Raw genomic sequence first — 20,202 nt, 5'->3', positions numbered from 1 at the left:
ACAAGGGCCGTAGTTTGACCAAGTAATGTTTGGGTAACTAAAGTCACCTAGCAGTAAAACCAGAATGTCACGGAAACGGACTGTGACTCCCCTGACGACGAATGAAGGTCAAAATTAAATGTAGACGTTTTTTGTAGGAGGATGAGAGTAAACGCCCAAAATATATTTGCGATGTTCTCTAGTTCCATCCCAATGTTAACAGAACTGATGAAAGATAATCAGTCACTGTTATCATAGTAACGCCGCAACTTTTACCATCTCTCTCTTGCCGGAGAATATTAAGCTACATTTGACAGTACGAAATTTCGCTTGCAAATCCTACTCGTCAACCACTTTTCTGTCAAAACATCGATTCTAGAATTTGGCGAGTCAAATATTGAACAAAGGTCGTCCCGTTTATTTATAACACTTTTAATGTTCGTGAGAAGAACCGACAGTTGAGGTGATGACGTTGTCTGAACGGAGACACATCCCCTCGGAACGTGCTGCAACGTAGGTACTGTAGCACTGTTGTTTCCTGTTTTGCCATTACCAACGATTGAATGGGCAGACAAACCAAAGTTGCGCTGGCCTGTTTGTCGGACACTATCAGTAAGCGAGTCATAAAGGTAGCATGTTTGGCCAATAAAATGTTCGTCGTACCGGAAATTGAAAGTTGCGTTTTGAATTTGCTCCGAACTAAAGAAGTTTCGTTCTTGCCTGTCGTGTCGCGAAAAAGAAATTATTGTTCACTGTAGTGGCAGCGTTTTTCAGCGCTGAGCGGAACGATACATTCTTGTGCTTTATTGTGTACTACGCGAACGTTACAATAACTGGTCTGCATCGGTTGTCCGACAAATTTCCTAACCTATGTGCACGACGGATGCTCTCGGGAGCTATTTGTGGGTCAACTGAGTGGGATAGTGCTTCAATAAATTAATTTCGTGTGTGTGCCGGCGTCTCCGACTGTGAATGCTTTGTTACCCCGGGAAAAATCAGATTATCGCGCCTCGACCTAACTTCGAGGTCATCTAAACTATATTGCAAAGCCGCATTGTGTTCCAGATTATTGATTACTCCCGTATGTCAGTGAGTTCTTTCAGGATATCAGTTGGTTAAAACTTGACGAAATTATTATTTGCCCAAGTATTACATTTTTACTTTCGAGTTGCGTTTGATTAAGCTTGATTTCGTTAACCGTTCCAATCAGGCAACACTGACATTCTTTTTACCTTAATCAAGCGTGCGGAAAGATCCTGGAGAAACATCAGCATGTTGGCAAACTGTTTTTCCTGAACGTCTGACATTAGTCCCGGGTTTAAGTTCAACGTCACCTGCTAACAGCAGTAAGACACAGTGTAAGGAAAAAGCGCAGTCGGCATCAATACATGACACAATCCGGGGAACGGCAGCACTACAACAGAAACGTGACTGATCTTTGAATTCGAGAAGAGGCGTTGGGATAACAAGATATAATCACAATCAGATAAATATCTTGTGTATTTCTATAGATAATTTTCAAATACATCCGACACATATCTTACTCAACAAGAACCAAGTAGTTCGCAATAATTAATTAGTACATAGTCGTACGCCGTAAATGTGATAAGGAGTACTTTTATATACTACTTATTGGTCTTCAGAGCACTTATCGATGTATATTTTAAGAGTACGTTATCAAAAATGATTTGAGTACGGTTACATTATAATCTGACTACAATTGAAGTGCATGTGTAAGTTTTGTATTTACGAGTATGCCTTGAGTACGGTACACTTTCTTCTCTCTGACGACTTAGGTACGCTTTCAATAAGATTTTTCGTTAAATAAATTCACCGTCCATATCGAATATTAAACATATAATATTTTCATATACGGATAAATATGAACCAATGTGGCAATATACCTATTCCTAAGCGGCGAAATACGGCGAAAGCACGACTTATAAGAGAGTACATACAGCCATATATATCAATATTTTACACCATATATGAATATATTTGTTGCCATACCTGGCATACCCCTCCAACATCTGATGTTTCTTTGAGACATATGCCTCTATTCGCTTCTTTATATGGCAATATACAGCCTTATAAATGTTATACGAATATATATGTCTCCTATACGACATTTTTGTTAGGGATATTAATGCAGCTTTGTCCTCTTGAGAAATAACCGGTTTATATTCGTAACGTAGTTTGATTTTGCATGGAATTGCTTTCATTTTCCAAGGGTAGGAGTTAGGCAAGTCACGGAGTGTGGGTCTCCCTAGTTCTGTGAAAGCTATTAATGACGTAGCGCTATTTTATTCAAATTACTTTTCGCGCATCGCTATATTTCGCTTTACATTAAGACCACAGGGAGCCGATGCTACGAGCTGATGGGAACAATCAGAGAGCTTTAAAACTGCACCGTCTTGGCGTTTGTATAGTTTCTGTAAATCACGTTTTCATGTGTTCTAACATCGCTGATCTAATCATAAACAAAATGTGACTAGTTACTTGCGCTTTCAACACTGCTTGATTGGTTCACTAGCTCGTAGCATCGGGTGCCTCTGGACATATGCTAAAACGAAATATAGTGAAGGATGTAGAAGTTTGTTTTTGTATTTTTATTAGATGTTGTACACATTAAGTAAAATACTGACGCTGTCGAGGCATTGTGCATGCCATCATCGCCTTCCGGAGACGGCCAGCTGTGCCTGGGTACGTTTAAATTGTGTGGTTTATTAAGAGGTGGAGCCAGTTCAGTTCCATGACTCATGTTGCGTCGTTGATTGCGTTTAATTTGCAATGCCTTCGCGCGTGAGAACAGCATGTTTTGCATGTGACTTCCCAATTTTTGCTGTTCACACATAGCCAAACATTTTTCAACCATTGCCCCGGCATGTAGGTTGTGCCAATTGGGAAGCACGTGTTGTTTATTAATCTAGCAAGGACAATAACTTTTGAAATATTTTATTTTTTTCACATGATGTGTTCATACGCTAAGTTTTATTTAATACTTATATACTTAACCGTCAAGCTCCACAATTATTGAAGGCTAAAGTTATCTAAATATATATGGACTTCCTGAAGGGCCATCAATAAATCAAAAATGGAAGAATACACCCGACGAGGATGGCACTAGGGACATCAATATTTAGCCACATACTGTTCCAACCGTGGTAAGCAGACGGGATGTGTTTTTCGATGGATTAGTGTTGACTTTAAAAATCCAATATTTACACTAGCCTGATTAGGCTGACGAAGACTGGTGGAAGAGAATGTGTTGAGCTAACGTAACCATGAAGTGTGTGGCTGCACTAGAGCCATACACACCGGGCGCACACCCATCACGCATTGACAGCATGAACAACAAACACGCTTCGTAAGGTACGCTAGTTTAACAGGCTGTGCTACGCCCACCCTTTGTCAGCGTGATCGCCATAGTGTACTATTTAAGTCCACTATACTGTAACACTTCTTTTCACGGTTGTTTTAACAGACTCTGAACCGGACGAGCCAACAAAATCACCAGCCGGCTCGGGATCCGATGGTCCTGGCCCATCGGCAAATCCCCCAGCTTACCCTGTGACCATTGAAACACCTGTGATGCCATCAAAGAGTACACGTAAAACATCTAGAATCACTGGAACCACGATGCCCAGCACCTCAACAACAACACGTGAGTAAAAGGGCACGGAGACACGATTTGAATCCTCGCACGTTGTAAAAGGCTTCCGCGTCAATTGTTTTTGATTTTGGCGGTAAAAAAGGAAGTTGTTACAGTGGTCAAGTGGTGTAGAGCGACTCACCCCTTTCCCCACTTATATATTAAGGTTACGCAAGATGTGTACTGGTATATTGAGGAAACATTTGAGATTAAATAACCACTTATTATCGTCGTTTGTTGATCGGATCGCTGCGGACAAAGTTTGACGGTTCACTTTTCCTTGACTAAATACCGATACAAAAATCTGCGTGTCTCGCCGTCTTAGTATTTAAAATGGAATCACCTCACTGTTGGGGTGGTTTTTGGGTTGTGGCTTTGTATTATCCTTATGACGGTGACACCGTAAATTTGCCTTCTTTGGAAATTCGTTAGCCGTGTCCTTCCAGCGATATCTTTGGAAAATATAACTTTTTACGTCCGCAAGCTCGTTTGAGCTAGACATTGTGGGTAGGTCGTGCCTCATGTAAGTAGCTGGTCATATCTGGCCAAAATTGTTCAATCATTTCCCTGCTTGAGTCCGTCCATCTTTTATGAGATAGAGGGACTCAAGTCTGTCAAATGTTCTTTGTTGAAAGCTAGCATACGGACAACGTATTATTGAGGAGGAACGTCATTTTAACGGTAATAAAGAATTGACTAAAGATTACTGTCTGGAAAATAATTATTACGGTACTAGATCCTCAACCAAAAAAAAATATTTGAGAGCATTCATGACCGCGAAGACAAATTCAATCGCTTTTTTTTTAGTGGAGTAATGCTGGAGTAGTTTGCCCTCATCCTCGCCGTCAATCCTGGTACAACACCGTAAACTTCGGCTAGGCCAAAAGCTAGAGACTCTTTTGCCCCCTTCCGCCTCCCCCCACTCCTTACACACACACACACACACATAGACACCCTTTCGCCCGAGTTTTGCTGAGGGTAGCTTCTTCTTGTGTCCATCCGCCGGTCGTTCGTTCGGTCTCTGAGTCCGCTCGAACAGCGGGCTGCAACTCGGCTGTGGACGCCGCGCGATTTGGATGCCCCATGCTGTTTCTCCTAGAGGGCCTCATGTTGGTGAACCTCGCTTGCGCGGACGCGGGCAATGCGAAAATCGAAGTCCCTATGTAAACGGAAGACCGGGCTCCAGCGTTGTACATACTTGATGGGCTCACGTTGCTTGCGTCCTTGTTGGCACCGATAGCTATTATTGCCTTTTTCGACGCAATTCGTCGGAGTTAATTGGGAAAAACCCACGTGATAAAGGGAGAGCGATGACGCCGCCGCGTTATCAATACCTCCTGAGCGCTGTCGTTCATATCCGAACCATGTCATCTATAAAAAAACGCGTTGTTGAACCCGCTTTTTTTATATTTCTTAAAACAGATCTCTTCAAACCATCTTACTAGAAGCAATTCTGCAACGCTAAAACGCATCTTCTAACACCAAATCTTGTAGGAGGCATATTTTGAGCGCGCAACAGAAGCCGCTCTCTATTGCAGCACAATTCATGTGGTACTTTGCAATTTTTTTAAAAGGGTGTGGCTTATAAAATGATGGATAACAGCCACTTTAGAAAGTGCCACACAGACTTGGGAAGTGATCCGTTACAAGTAACAAATTACTTGTAATTCCTTACTTTTTCAAGTAATTTTGTAATTGCCACGTTACTTTTTTCTGAAGTAATTTATAATGTAATTTCGTTACAATAATTGGTAACGGTTTACTTCAATTACTCCTTACTTTTTTTAATAGGAACCTAATACAGAGAATGGAGCAGACAAATCAGCAACATAAAACCTTGAAAGTTATCAAAAAGAAAACATTGTGAAAGGAGTACCATCGAAAATAAAACGTGATTTTTTGAATGACCGTTAACAGAACCACTGGAAAAAACGTGCAAAGTCTGCACAAATATGCGAAAAACAAAGATAAAGCAGACAATGCCGAGAGGTTCTGCCTCTGTCCGTTGCCTTTCATCATGGTTTTCTTCTCCTGAGTGTGAGGAGCGGAAAGTAGTATTGGCAGAACATTGTTTTTTAAACGTCAGCATTGCTTCTATTGTTTTCTTGATAGGTGTATGAGAAATGTACCGTGAAAGTACTTCGTAACGTAACGAGTAAAGTAATCCGTTGCTTTTCAGCGAATGTAATTTTTAAGTGTAATCCATTACATTTGAGGCTTGGTTATTGGTAGTTGTAATTCATGAAATTTTAAAGTAACGGGTACAATTCTGGTGCAACAGCGGCTTGGAGGGACACTGATGTGTCAATAATATTAATTTTATTATCAAAAAAGATTGCAAAGGATACCTGGGTATTACCCTAAAAATTCGAAAGTCGAGAATTCAATATTTCTGAAGTAAAAAAAAATTAATATTCAAATACCAATTTTAAAGTTCCCACGCAAACCGCACCAGTGCAGTGACGTCAAATATTGAGCCGTCCTAAGAGTCAAGTTTCTCTACGCCTCTAAACCGCCACCACCCGAAGTGTCCTGTTCGCGGGCGTCCCGCGAGCAACCGGTTTTCTATGTTCGTGCCGTCTATCGCTGCGAGAGGACAACGCTTGTCTTTCGACTTTCAAGTTATTTTAGGGCCCTTCGACCGATCTCAAATTCATTGAAACGGTGTAGGGTCGACTAGAACCCGCACTGGATTTTCGTAAGTGACGTGAGGGGGCATGTGGCGCCAATTCGTCGTGAAAAGCTGCCGCGTTGTAGACACAGCCGAAGCTACGATATACAAAGACCTAATTCAGTTGTTTTGACCGTTTAACGATTGCCTTTTCGAAGTCTTTGAGGTCGTCGGGGACTTAAAAAAACACTCAGTCCGATTACCCGACTAACACAATGGCGTTAAAAAACATGCTTTGCGATTGTCGTTATTAAATGTCATATAAATGTTGCTTACAAAGGTTCTAACTTTCATTATATTCGACGTCACAAATTAAAAGAAGCGGAGAAGTAAGGAACAGGAAAGAAGGCACAAAAAACAAAACGCGCGCTTCCGTGGGGCGATGTGTTTTTCGTCTTGTGGTATTTTTGCGTGTCTGTGACTACAAGTTGCATCATTTAGGACACAAAAAGAAACAAAAAAAAAAAACACGATATTTGGGGTGGCAGCTTCCCCTTAAGAATAGAGGTACCAGCAAATGGTTGCCGTAACAAGTTTCGTATTGTAAACCAGAGGGCACTAGGGCGACGCGCGCGCAGCTGTTAAGGGTATTTTTGATCTTCATATTGCCGCGTACGTGATCAAGAAGATACCCCTCTCCGTTCATGTAGAATATTCTCTTGCACCCTTACCTCGAGCGTAAAAGATAAGGACGCCAGAGTGGCCTTGTCTAGGCAGCCTTAGCCTAGCTCTTTCCCGAACATTCGCGGTCGACTATTCTAGATGACGAGCATAGTAGATAAAAAGCCGAGCGCCATATTGCAGATTCATTCCCTGATTCTCTCTCGCGATAGCTCGCTGTTAAACCGACCGAACGTCTTTTTGCTGCTGCTGCCGCCGACGCTCGCTGCTGCCTTCTCTGCGTGTGTTCTCCTTTTTATCTTTTCTAACGCAAGCTCGTCCCCCCCTCACCCCCCCTTTCCTTAAATTTTTGGTTTACTTCGTTTTCTTCTTTCTCCCCGTCTGTCATTCGCGACAATATGTAACTGCGGGAACGGGAGCCGCTCTGTTGCCATATAGAGTTGCACTACATGGGGTTTTTGCAACCCCTTAAACGATGACACTTGAGAAGCCGCATGTGCTTCTAGCGAGAACAAACTGCGAGCCCAACATTTTCCGTCAAACTGGCAAAACTCCGAAACAAAGGTTGGAATCATTTGTAAGAATTGTGGCTAAAACGCAATGAGTTCAGGCGATCTGTGTATATTTACACTCGGAATTCAAGACTGCCAAAACACCACTGAAAGAGCTAGGTAAAGATAAATCTTCCACCAGCACATTCAGCAGAAATATTGATAGCATTAGGCCACAGGTTCACGAGGGCTGTAAGATCACCATGGCTTTGTCATTGAGTTGTTGGCACATACCAGAAGATGCGATTGTCCAAGGTTCAGTGCCACATCAATGCAAAGACAGAAGTCCTTTGTGTATTTGTTTTCTTGTATACATATTTTAGTAAGGCACGTTGTTGGGCTAGTTGGTTCATCTTAGTAAAACATATAAAATAGCGCAACAGAAACAAGGACAAGAAGTAAACAGGACAGGCGCTAACTTTCAACTAGTTTTATTCTGGAAAATCGAACACATATATACACACGACGGGCAAAGCAGCACCACGTAAAAGTTGATTAATTTTTCACCCGATCATTCAAAAACTGAAATTCATTACAATGAAGGACAATAGAAGTGTCGCTGACACATGCCGTCCCACTTTTTTTGATAAAGAAAGCTTCCAATAGCTCTCGAGCGACCGTCTCTCGGCTTCTTCCTAGTATCCGCATCTGCTGAAGTCGCGGAACACAGCCACACGTGTTGCAATGAATAGGCAAATGAGAGCCATATTTATTTTTTACTGATAATGCGTACTCCCGTGCTCGGTCATTGATGCACCGCCCCGTCTGGCCAATGTATACCTTACCACAACTCAGGGGGATTTCGTAGACCACACCCACTGTGCAGTCCACGTAAGGGGTGACGTGTTTTTTGTCACACGGTGCTTTTGCCTCCTCATCAGAGATGCGGGCGCACAACCCAGCCAACTTCTTTGGGGCAGAGAATACAACTGGAACATCGTACTTGGTTGCGACTTTCTTCAGATTGTGGGCAACCTTGTGTATGTACGGAATGACCTCTGGTCTTTTTGTTCTCTGCCTCGTTGGGACCTTTCTTTTCAACCCCTTCATTTTTTGTAAGGCGGTCTCCGCCACAGAAACCAAGACCGAACACGGGAAGCCAGCTAATTCCAGTCTAGAAATTTGATATTTAAAACTAGCATCCGCCTGATGGTCACAAGACTTCAGCAGGGCAGACTCCAGGCACGAAGTTGCAATAGCTCTCTTAACAGTCTTTGAATGCGCTGAATCAAAAGGAAGTAACTCTTTCCGCGCGCGAGGTCGATACATCCAGCACACACGTCGCAACCAAGTACGATGTTCCAGTTGTATTCTCTGCCCCAAAGAAGCTGGCTGGGTTGTGCGCCCGCATCTCTGATGAGGAGGCAAAAGCACCGTGTGACAAAAAACACGTCACCCCTTACGTGGACTGCACAGTGGGTGTGGTCTACGAAATCCCCCTGAGTTGTGGTAAGGTATACATTGGCCAGACGGGGCGGTGCATCAATGACCGAGCACGGGAGCACGCATTATCAGTAAAAAATAAATATGGCTCTCATTTGCCTATTCATTGCAACACGTGTGGCTGTGTTCCGCGACTTCAGCAGATGCGGATACTAGGAAGAAGCCGAGAGACGGTCGCTCGAGAGCTATTGGAAGCTTTCTTTATCAAAAAAAGTGGGACGGCATGTGTCAGCGACACTTCTATTGTCCTTCATTGTAATGAATTTCAGTTTTTGAATGATCTGGTGAAAAATTAGTCAACTTTTACGTGGTGCTGCTTTGCCTGTCGTGTGTATATATGTGTTCGATTTTCCAGAATAAAACTAGTTGAAAGTTAGTGCCTGTCCTGTTTACTTCTTGTCCTTGTTTCTGTTGCGCTATTTTAAATGTTTTACTAAGATGAACCAACTAGCCCAAAAACGTGCCTTACTAAACTATATTTCTTCTACAGTGGGCCCTTTTTTATGTTCTACGTTTAGTGAATCAGCTTCGTGTCTGGTCAGCCATATCGCCTTTGCTACTTGTCGTGCAAGACTCATCTCCTTTTGCTTGAGGAAAGGACTGGTACCCGCGGAAGTATCTATGTTTTTTGGATTCGTCAGACCGTCCTTCGGCCACGTCAAGCGGATTTCCAAGATACTGAGGTCTGAACTCTGGCGCCATGTCCGGCTCTTCTATGACCTGTTGCGTGTCCTGTGCTACACGTATTACACTGACTGTGTGGCTGAGGGCAACTTTCGTTCCTTTCGACGTCTAGCCGCGCAAACTACAGAGTGTTGGTGGCATTGCACCCTTCTTCGAGTGCCCAGGACAACCGAGAAAAAAGCAACAGCCCCGGATGGTTTGATCGTGCTGGGCGACACCAGCATTCCAGCTCAAATATCCTCTGCCCTCAAGAAAGGACCGAAATTCCGCACCGAGCCAAAGATTCCAGCCCATGAGCTTCTTGCTCTTAATCGCCGAATGTCCAACAAGGCGGAGCAGGAAGACCGTGAACGATGTCTTCTTGATGGTGCTGACTGTCTTCTGCGAATGATGACCAGGAGTTCTCGCCGAGGCAGGGAATCGACTGACAGTGTGGTGACTTTTTTCAGGGAAAAAGGTCTTCGACTCTTACAAGCGGACAAAGAGGGCGGCTTCGTTGTTATGCCGTCTGATATTTTCAAGGACTGTGCAGAAAAGGCCGTCATGAAGAACTTTGCCCTGGCTGACGTCAAACGGCTAAAGGTAAAGAAGACTGCTGTTTCTTTGTGTAAGAGCCTAGAGCTGCAAAAACTGGCAAAATCTGTCGGCGATTCGAAAAACGTTACTTTAAAGGCTTTTTTTAATGTGAAGACGCATAAGGAGGGTTTTCCGTTCCGAAGTATTGTTAGTGAGAAAGGTACTTGGCAACAGGAGGTCAGCAAATATCTGCTAAAACACCTTAATGGGCTTACTATGAATGACCCCTTCGCGACCAGGAACTCGTTGGACGTGATTGAAGAATTAAGAAGTAACAATTCTGTTGGCTACGCTTTTTCTATTGATGTAGAGGATTTGTTTTATTCAGTGCCGCATGAAGAAATGTACCGCTCTGTCATCGGGTGTATCGAAGCAAGTGGCGTGGTGGCTTTCCAGAATGCTTCTGGTATTCCTCTGGACAGCTTCATGGCATACTGGAATTTTATCTGAGTAGCACGTTTGTGTCGTTCGATGACAAGCTGTTTATCCAGCGCAAAGGCATTTGTATTGGGTCATGCGTCGCTCCGGTGATTTGTAACATTTTTTTGTCCGCTGTTGATCGTGAATTGAATCGTGTTTTAGACGCCGACAATGTTCTTAAGGTTTTTAGATACGTGGACGATTTTCTTGTACTTTTAAAAACTAACACCCCTGGTACGCACTGTGATACAGTACAAAGTATTCTGTCAGCTTTTGAACAACATGGGAAAGGTTTATTTTTTACTCATGAGCTTCCTGACAACAATCATTTGCAGTTTTTAGATATTAACATCACCATCAACGAACGACGTGTGTGCTGGATGTATCGACCTCGCGCGCGGAAAGAGTTACTTCCTTTTGATTCAGCGCATTCAAAGACTGTTAAGAGAGCTATTGCAACTTCGTGCCTGGAGTCTGCCCTGCTGAAGTCTTGTGACCATCAGGCGGATGCTAGTTTTAAATATCAAATTTCTAGACTGGAATTAGCTGGCTTCCCGTGTTCGGTCTTGGTTTCTGTGGCGGAGACCGCCTTACAAAAAATGAAGGGGTTGAAAAGAAAGGTCCCAACGAGGCAGAGAACAAAAAGACCAGAGGTCATTCCGTACATACACAAGGTTGCCCACAATCTGAAGAAAGTCGCAACCAAGTACGATGTTCCAGTTGTATTCTCTGCCCCAAAGAACTTGGCTGGGTTGTGCGCCCGCATCTCTGATGAGGAGGCAAAAGCACCGTGTGACAAAAAACACGTCACCCCTTACGTGGACTGCACAGTGGGTGTGGTCTACGAAATCCCCCTGAGTTGTGGTAAGGTATACATTGGCCAGACGGGGCGGTGCATCAATGACCGAGCACGGGAGCACGCATTATCAGTAAAAAATAAATATGGCTCTCATTTGCCTATTCATTGCAACACGTGTGGCTGTGTTCCGCGACTTCAGCAGATGCGGATACTAGGAAGAAGCCGAGAGACGGTCGCTCGAGAGCTATTGGAAGCTTTCTTTATCAAAAAAAGTGGGACGGCATGTGTCAGCGACACTTCTATTGTCCTTCATTGTAATGAATTTCAGTTTTTGAATGATCGGGTGAAAAATTAATCAACTTTTACGTGGTGCTGCTTTGCCTGTCGTGTGTATATATGTGTTCGATTTTCCAGAATAAAACTAGTTGAAAGTTAGCGCCTGTCCTGTTTACTTCTTGTCCTTGTTTCTGTTGCGCTATTTTATATGTTTTACTTGTATACATATGTTGCCTTATTATTTAGATAGAGCAAAAAACCTAATACACCGTTTTTAAAATCCTACCCAGCAACATTCATAATAATCCTTTATACGGGGCGAAGCGTGGAATCGGATCCGAGTTCAGGCCTAACACTAACACAGCTCTCTACTGCAATGCATATTCCGATTACGTTCCCATGCAGCAATGACGGGTAAGGATATTTGGCGCATCGGCTAGAACATGGCGGTCCCTTTTTAAAGATATTTTTTTATGGATGTCACAATGTAATCGTGGTTACATTGAGGACCATTCAAAACATCGTTAAGACCTCCTCCTTAGCCCTCTGATAAAACTCAAACCGAACAGTCATGGGTATTGAAACCGTGGACGAGATCCAACATTCTTCGCAGACTGTGCTTGCACTCTTGGCAAATTTGGGGATTGGTGGCCTAGTGGTTAAGCGCACAGCAGCTCGGAGCACGTGGAGAATTGGTATTATTAGCACTAACGAATTGTAGGCGGTTACTTAAAAAGTCTTGGATCCAGTTAAGTATTCGTGAGTCGATGTTAAGTGATTGCAATTTATAAAGTAGCTTTTGGGAAACTTTATCAAATGCTTTCAAAAAATCTAAAAAGACCCAATCCGTTTCATAATGGTCATCAAGAAAGGGATGAAGATCATATGTGAAAAATATTAGTTGCCTCTCACATCAGAAATGTTTTCTAAAGCCATGTTGTGAAGTACTAGAGGAGTCATTGGATTGAAGAATGTTAACCAACTGCGAGTAGATGACGTGTTACAAAACTTTGCAAAGCACACTGGTTAAAGAAATTGGGCGATAATTGACCGGAGTGTGTTTTACACCAGATGTGTGTAGAGGAACCACCTTCTTAACTAACCAATCACTCGGGAATACGCCAAGGTTAAGGGACTGCGTATAAATGCTCGAGAAAATCATAGAACGATATAAATTACTTTTCTTTAAATTGCTGTTGATTTCACCAATTCAGACACATGACGAAAGTTTCATATTGTTAAGAATTCGTAACACCAATATCGTCTTCTGTTACAGGGTTCATCGTTAAAAAAGAAGTGGATAAAATACAGGTATTCGGTTGACATTACAGACTGAATATGACATATTAAAAACATTGTTTAGTACCGTTGCACAATCAGCAAATAATACACTTGTACCATTCACGAGACTGAAGACTAATATTGCTGCGCGCCAAGTAGGCAGCGCGGCCGTAGCCTAACGGTTATCGCGCTTGCCTCCCACGCGAAGGGCCAGGGTTCGATTCCTGGCCGCGGCTACGCATCTTTGTTTACACTGTAATGTGATGTTCTGGTGAATTTGAGAACAGTCTAGCTGATTCGAGGTTAGAATGTTCTACGCGTCGAACCTTCTACATCGAATGCTCCAGAAGCCCACTCGTGTACAAAAGCTTCTCCGCGTGGCAAGCCGGAGTCAGTTTTCGCCCCAGCGTTCGACTCTGCTGTCACGCCGACTTCGACGCCCGCGACGCTCTGTTATTATCTTTTGTGCCCTTTTATTTTTTTTTGGGCACAAGTTCGCCCAATTAAACGTTTAGTTCCTTCAGTCTTTATTGCCTCATCAATTGTCATTCGTGACAATTGATGGGGCAATAAAGACACTCCAAAATTGTTTAGGATTAGTTGCTAACATGGTAGGCAGGGTGTAATCATAAAAATGTCTTTTTACTTCCTTAAAAGTTGACGTGTAATAATATTTAGCTTTGTGGTAAGCCGCGCATCGAGCGTCTGTGGACGATGGCTTGGCAGCGCGGAGCAGTCTCTTCTTTCTGTTTCGCAGTCGCCTCAGTTTAGAATTAAAACAAAGGTGTGCACCGAGTTTTTCTAGAGGTTATGTATTTTTTTTTTGTTAAAAATGCTAAACATATTTGGACAACACCCAATTTGACTCCACGGAGCAACCTATCAACTTAGGTAAGTAATCATCAAGAAACTTGGACAGTTCTGAGTTAATTGACGGAAAGTCAGCTCGGCTATAATAAAAAAAAATGTTTCGTTGTTACCTTAGGGGTTACTAATTGAATGTGCAATAAAGAAGTGTAGAAATGAATGGTTGCTTAGAGTCGACAGATAGGTTATTGTTGATATGACGTTTGAATGTGTAGTGGTCATCGCTCCAGCCCTTGAATGACAAAAAAAGAAGAGGACGAGAGGAAGAGAAAGCTCGCGAGCAAGATTGAGCGGCTACGTTTCGAAGGTCGTGACAGTGACCAGTACTTGATATGTAAAAGATGTACATATTGTCACGAATGACAAGTGATGAGGCGATAATAACAAAAGAAACAAAACGTTTATTGGGGCTAACTTGTGCCCAAAATAAAAGGAGAACAGAAGATAACAGCAGACCGTCGCGGGCGTTGAAGTCGGCGAAAGAGCAGAGTCAAACGCTGGGGCGAAATTGACTATGGCTTGCCACACGAAGCGCCTTATGTAGACGCATGGGCTTCTGGAATAATCGGCGTAGAAGGTTCGACGCGTAGAACATTCGGACCTGAAACAAGCCCTCCCCCCCCCCCCCCCCCCCCCCCAAACAGCATTTTCGAATTTTCCAGAACACTAAATTGCAGGAATAAACAAAAGACACGCCGCTCCCAGGAATCTAACCTTGGCTTTTCGCGTGGGAGGCAGGCGCGATAACCGTTAGGCCATGCGCGCGCTGCCTACTCGGCCCGCTGCGCGCGCGGCATTACTTCCCCCTTTAAAAAGTGCATCGCCCCGATACAGCACAAAACAGAAAGCAAACAAAAAGAACGGTAAAGGGTCATTTGGAGCGCATTAGGGGGTAGTGTCCTATCGAGCGTAGTACGGCTTCATGCGCACGACGTGGATGACTTCTGGTTATTGAGGGCGGCGTGATGAAGTCCGTGTTCCGTCGGGCATCACCACATAGCTCAGATCCCCAAGTCGACAAAGCACTTTATAGGGTCCAAAGTAGTGCTTCAGGAGTTTCTCGCTGCGACCACGGCGGCGGATCGGTGTCCACACCCACACCCTGTCTCCGGGCTGGAAGGGGACGTCCCGACGACGAGGGTTGTAGCGGCCAGTGTCGACACGTTGTTGGGCTTGAATCCGGAGTCTGGCGAGCTGACGTACTTCTTCTGCCCGTTGGGCAACCACCTAGGCGTCGTTGCTACCGTCGAAAGCCGGTTCGTGGGGTAACATTGCGTCCAGCATTGTCGTTACTTTGCGACCATGAACCAGCTGAAAGGGTGTCACCCCGGTTGTCTCTTGCACGCCCGTGTTGTAGGCAAATTTGACGTACGGCAACACTTCGTCCCATGTCTTGTGCTCTGCGTCGACGTACATGGAGATCATGTCGGCGATGGTTTTGTTGAGCCTCTCCGTCAGCCCGTTGGTCTGCGGGTGGTACGCCGTGGTGCGCCGATGGCTGGAGTGGCTGAGATGAAGGATTTCTTGCGTCAGCTGGGCCATGAACGATGATCCACGATTTAAGATCAGAAATTCAGTAGCGCCATGGCGAAGGACGATGGACTTGATGAAAAAATCGGCGACTTCGTAAGCAGTATTTGAAGGAAGGGCTTTCGTTTCGGCGTACCGCGTGAGATAATCTGTGGCGACGATTATCCATCTGTTTCCTTGCGTTGATGGTGGGAAAGGACCAAGTAGATCCATTCCGATCTGCTGGAACGGTACGGTCGGGGGAGCGATCGGATGCAGGAGACCTGCCGGCCTCGTCGGCGGCTTCTTGCGTCGCTAGCACTGATGGCACGATGGTGTGCATAGGTGAACGGTCTTAGGGGCTTGGGCCAGTAAAACCTCTCACGAATTCGGACTAGCGTACGGCTGTAACCAAGGTCTCCGGACGTCAGGTCGTCGTGGTAGGCTTGAAAGATCTCCGCTCTAAGGTTGGCAAGGATCACCAGCAGGCATGGCGAGCTGTTGCCTCCGAAGTTCTGCTTGTAAAGTACACCTTGTCGGAGGACGAAGGTCGACAGCGCTCCCGAGAAGACACTGGGGATGGTATCTCCTCGCCCTTCGAGGTGCTCGGTTAGCGCACGCAATTCAGGATCGTCTCTTTGGCGTCGCGCCATGTCGTCGGTGTTCACTGCGCTTAGGAAGCACTCGTCGTCATCGTCGTCGTTGCTACCGGGAGATGTCTCGACAGGGGCTCTGGAAAGGCCATCGGCGTCGCTGTGCTTGCGGCCTGCCTTTTAGACGACAGTCATGTTGAACTCTTGTATTCGGAGACTCCATCGAGCGAGGCGCCCTGGCGGGTCCTTGAGGTTCGCAAGCCAGCAAAGCGAGTGGTGGTCCGTCACCACGCGGAAAGGGCTGCGGTATTTATTTATTTATTTATTTATCCTCAGGGCCAGGGGTGCTACAGAGGGGAGTGGGTATTAAAAAGGTACAACACAACATACAACGTACAACAAAAAATATAATATAGTAGTTATGGCTCTTTACAAAAACATATTGGAAACAGCAGTTTTAAAACACTCGATATCGGGGATTTCGGCAATGGCTCCAGGAAGGCGATTCCACATTGTTGAGGTACTGGGAATAAAAGACTCATAAAAATGTTCAGTACGACAAGACGGAAAGGCAACTTTATGACTGTGATCGATGCGTGCTGAAACGTAATGAGGTGTTGTTAGTAGTCTTTCTTTTATAATCTGATTATTATGATATATCTCATGAAACAACCCCAGACGGAACATTTTCCTACGTTGTGAAAGAGGAGGTAATGATAGGCTAGACTTCATTGCGGTCACACTGGATGTACGATGATAATTTGACAGGATGAAACGAGATGCGCGGTTCTGAATCCCTTCTAATTCGCAGATATGTGATTCTTGACCAGGATAACAAACCAAAGCTGCATATTCAAATTTAGTACAAACTCATGTTTTATATAAAAGTAATTTTAATGAGCTGGGAGCAAGACAAAAGTTTCTTCGGAGATATCCAAGCATGCGCTTGGCGTTATTTACAATATATTCAACGTGACACGACCAGGACAGGTTAGCAGATATATGCACACCCAGATATTTATACGATGATACGGTTTCGAAAGAGAGATTATTTAGACGATAAAAGCACACGGAGTATCAAGACGGCAAACACGCATAGATTTACACTTATTAATGTTTAGTTTCATGTTCTTAAAATCACACCACTCAGAAACGCTGTTAATATCTGACTGAAGAAGTGAGACGTCGGAATCACTGTTAATTTCGCGATAAATGACGTAGTCATCGGCGAAGAGGCCGACGGATGAACATATATTAGTGGGCAGCTCCTTAACATAAATGAGAAAAATAAGGGCCCCAGAACCGACCCTTAACTTACAGAAATGTCATATCTGGACTTATATTAAAAAATGCAGATATGGATATATAAGGAATTGGGCAGATATGGCCAGATATGCATACTCATGCCATATCTAGACTGATAAAGCCATATCTGCCAATTCCTTATATACACATAACTGGCCAATTCCTTATATACCCATATCTGCCCAATTCCTTATATGCAATATATGGACTGCTTTGTATGATCCTGTGTTTGGGCCTGGCAAATAGGGTATCCACCCCATATAAAGCAGTTTTCATGTAATGCTCCTTCTAGCATCACATGAAAATTATTGCCATGGGGCAGGTACCATACTTTCCAGGTCCAGATGGGATCATATAATGCATTTCTATGAATATCTACATAATATACATTTTACTGCTATCCCACACTGCCAAACGTGTGTTTACGTAGATCTATCTACAGAATAGGCCACTGACCAGTCCTTATTGGTCTGGTTCGGAATCTGTCATTCCTACAAATATGTATGCTACAAATATAGAATGCAGGCGATCGCTAGCTCGGAAACATTGTATCGTATCATTTGACGTCGGAAAGTAAACAGCCCTTTGGCGGGATTGGTTGTCGAGGGAGCAGACCGAGAATATGGTTTGCAAAAAAGTTTTATTTATAAAAGCACCAAAACTCTAAACAAGTACTTCCCCCATTTAAGAAAAAATGATAAGAAAGAAAACTGTAATATAGCACGGACAAACATTAAAATGGACTAAAAACGTAATAGCACAAAGACACCTATTAAAATAAAACAAACGGAAGGCAACAATTAAGTTGTAAACTATACGAAAGTTTCAAAGTCGTTGATTCCTACTCACAGAGTCACAGTTCTGATTCAACTCTCCGGTCGAGCACAGCAGTTTTGACAAGGGCTTGTTTGCTAGCCTCGTCGTTGAAGTCCTTCCTTCCACCGTGTGATGTTCAAAGCCCCCAGTCGCTCCTCGCTGGCCTTGTTTTTCTGTTTGGTCGCCAAATCTTCCCGTGTGATTAACACGTCACGCATGCACACAAACAGCGTTGTTCCCCGCGGAAGCAATACAAGATGAAAAGGTTATTACTGCTCCTTGAACACGACGAAGTCACCACTGTTTCCCGGACTAGGAAAGGACGAGGGCATCATATCTTTAACTAAAACGTCATAAAAATAAAAAATAAAATTATGAACACATAAGAAACAAAAACAAAGGACTAAATCATGAGAAAAAAATTAAATAATGAACACAGAAGTAAAAAGAATAAAAACACGAAGGACTTACACAGACAGCCACATTTGTTCAGTTGACAATGACGTTTAATTCTGATAAAAAATATTCCTGCTGCGCTAAAGATCACCAATATGGTGTGTAAACTAGGCCACATTGAGCAGAGCAGGAATATTTGTGATCATAATCAAATGTCATTTCGAACTCAAAGTGTGGCTACCTGCGGAAGTCCTTCGTATTACAATTCTTCTGAATCCCGTGTTCATTATTGTGGCTGTTTGGGACCAGGCGGAACTTGGTAGTGCTTTTTCCATTCTGACCTTAGTTCGGACAGCTTCGTACCCATAGAAAAACCCACTAGCTTCTCTACATAATCCCACTCCTCAAAAAAAAAAAAATTGTGTGTATGTTTATACAGTCAGAAGTTAGCTTGCCTCAGTGGGCGTCTGCTGTCTCAGCTGTAGAGTAATTTAGCCAGCGCGGTACAACCGCTAGCCTGGGGTTTTAACGCGCACCACGCAGTAGTGATACACAACCGCACGCCGGTATGATGCTCATCCAGATAGAAACGGGCAGGGGCGGGGATCCACCCCTTCTCCTTGCTTCCCTTGAGGCACTGACAAATAAATATCAAAGGTTTTGTCAATTATGTTAACGCAATATACTTCAAACACGTAGCATGAGTGCTGGCAAGATATTTGCTGCCTTCAATCTAGATAAGCTTGTAAATTTACATGCTAAATAACAAGTAACTTAAAAGCTGAATTGTATTTCGATGGAACTACAAAAACCGAAGACTATCTCTGCGAACATAGTGCTATCTAGTATATCATAATTGAGTATAATCGGATTACAGCGTCCCCCTTACAAAGACTGGAGCAAAACAAGTATAGACTCTGCCGTGCCACTACAACGAAAAAAATGGTATTGTGATCTCGTGGAGATCAGAGTTCGGAAAAATTGTGACAGGCTTTGGCACGGCAAATATGCCAATGTCATTATTCATTTTTGCATATTCTACGTTGACAGTGCAAGGAAACAATCGCACACCAGATACTCAGAAAGACAAGCACACGCGCTGAACGTATAACTCTTGTGTATTCGACTACTTCATTCTTCTCTTCAACGTCTAGGTGGACATTCCAGATCGTGATACGCAGAAGTACCACACGAAAAACAGGGATTTGGTGAGGTATGTCTAACACTATATACTTACACTGAACAAAATATAGACACCAAAAACTGGCGAGACACTACCTTAATTGAGGACATGCATGTACATTTCCCTAGAAGCTTGTAATTAATACTTGAAAGCCTCTAAAAAAACACCAGTAGGAAGAGAATAAATGCTTCACCATTTAAAGCAGCCTGAGTGTTTCTGGAGGTATGAAATTCGTTACACGTGCGTTGGATCATACGAAACACGTCTACAGCAAATGATCTTTAGAGCTCGACATTTCGCGAGGAATAAATGCTAGCGTCAAAAATTATTTCGCGGGCACAAATTCTTGCGATCGGAAGTGGCATGCTATGCATTAATCACCATGGGGTGAATTCATCGCGGCACCAATTTTTGGCAATTTTTTTCTGGGTACGAACTGCGAAAATGAAGTCGTCTGCAGACGACTGGGGCGGCGAAAGCAATGGACTTGCTCGATCAATCAATCGCTGTTTTTGTCGGGTCCAGCTCTCAGCACGCAAGTACGGAGAGTGGCGTCGGCAATGGAGGGGCACCGCGCTCT

This window comes from Ixodes scapularis, unplaced genomic scaffold, assembly GCF_016920785.2.
Source record: "Ixodes scapularis isolate PalLabHiFi unplaced genomic scaffold, ASM1692078v2 PGA_scaffold7__128_contigs__length_106722199, whole genome shotgun sequence".
Classification (NCBI taxonomy): Eukaryota; Metazoa; Arthropoda; class Arachnida; order Ixodida; family Ixodidae; genus Ixodes; species Ixodes scapularis.
The sequence above is the reverse complement of the archived record's forward strand: the minus strand, read 5'-3'. Positions refer to the sequence as shown.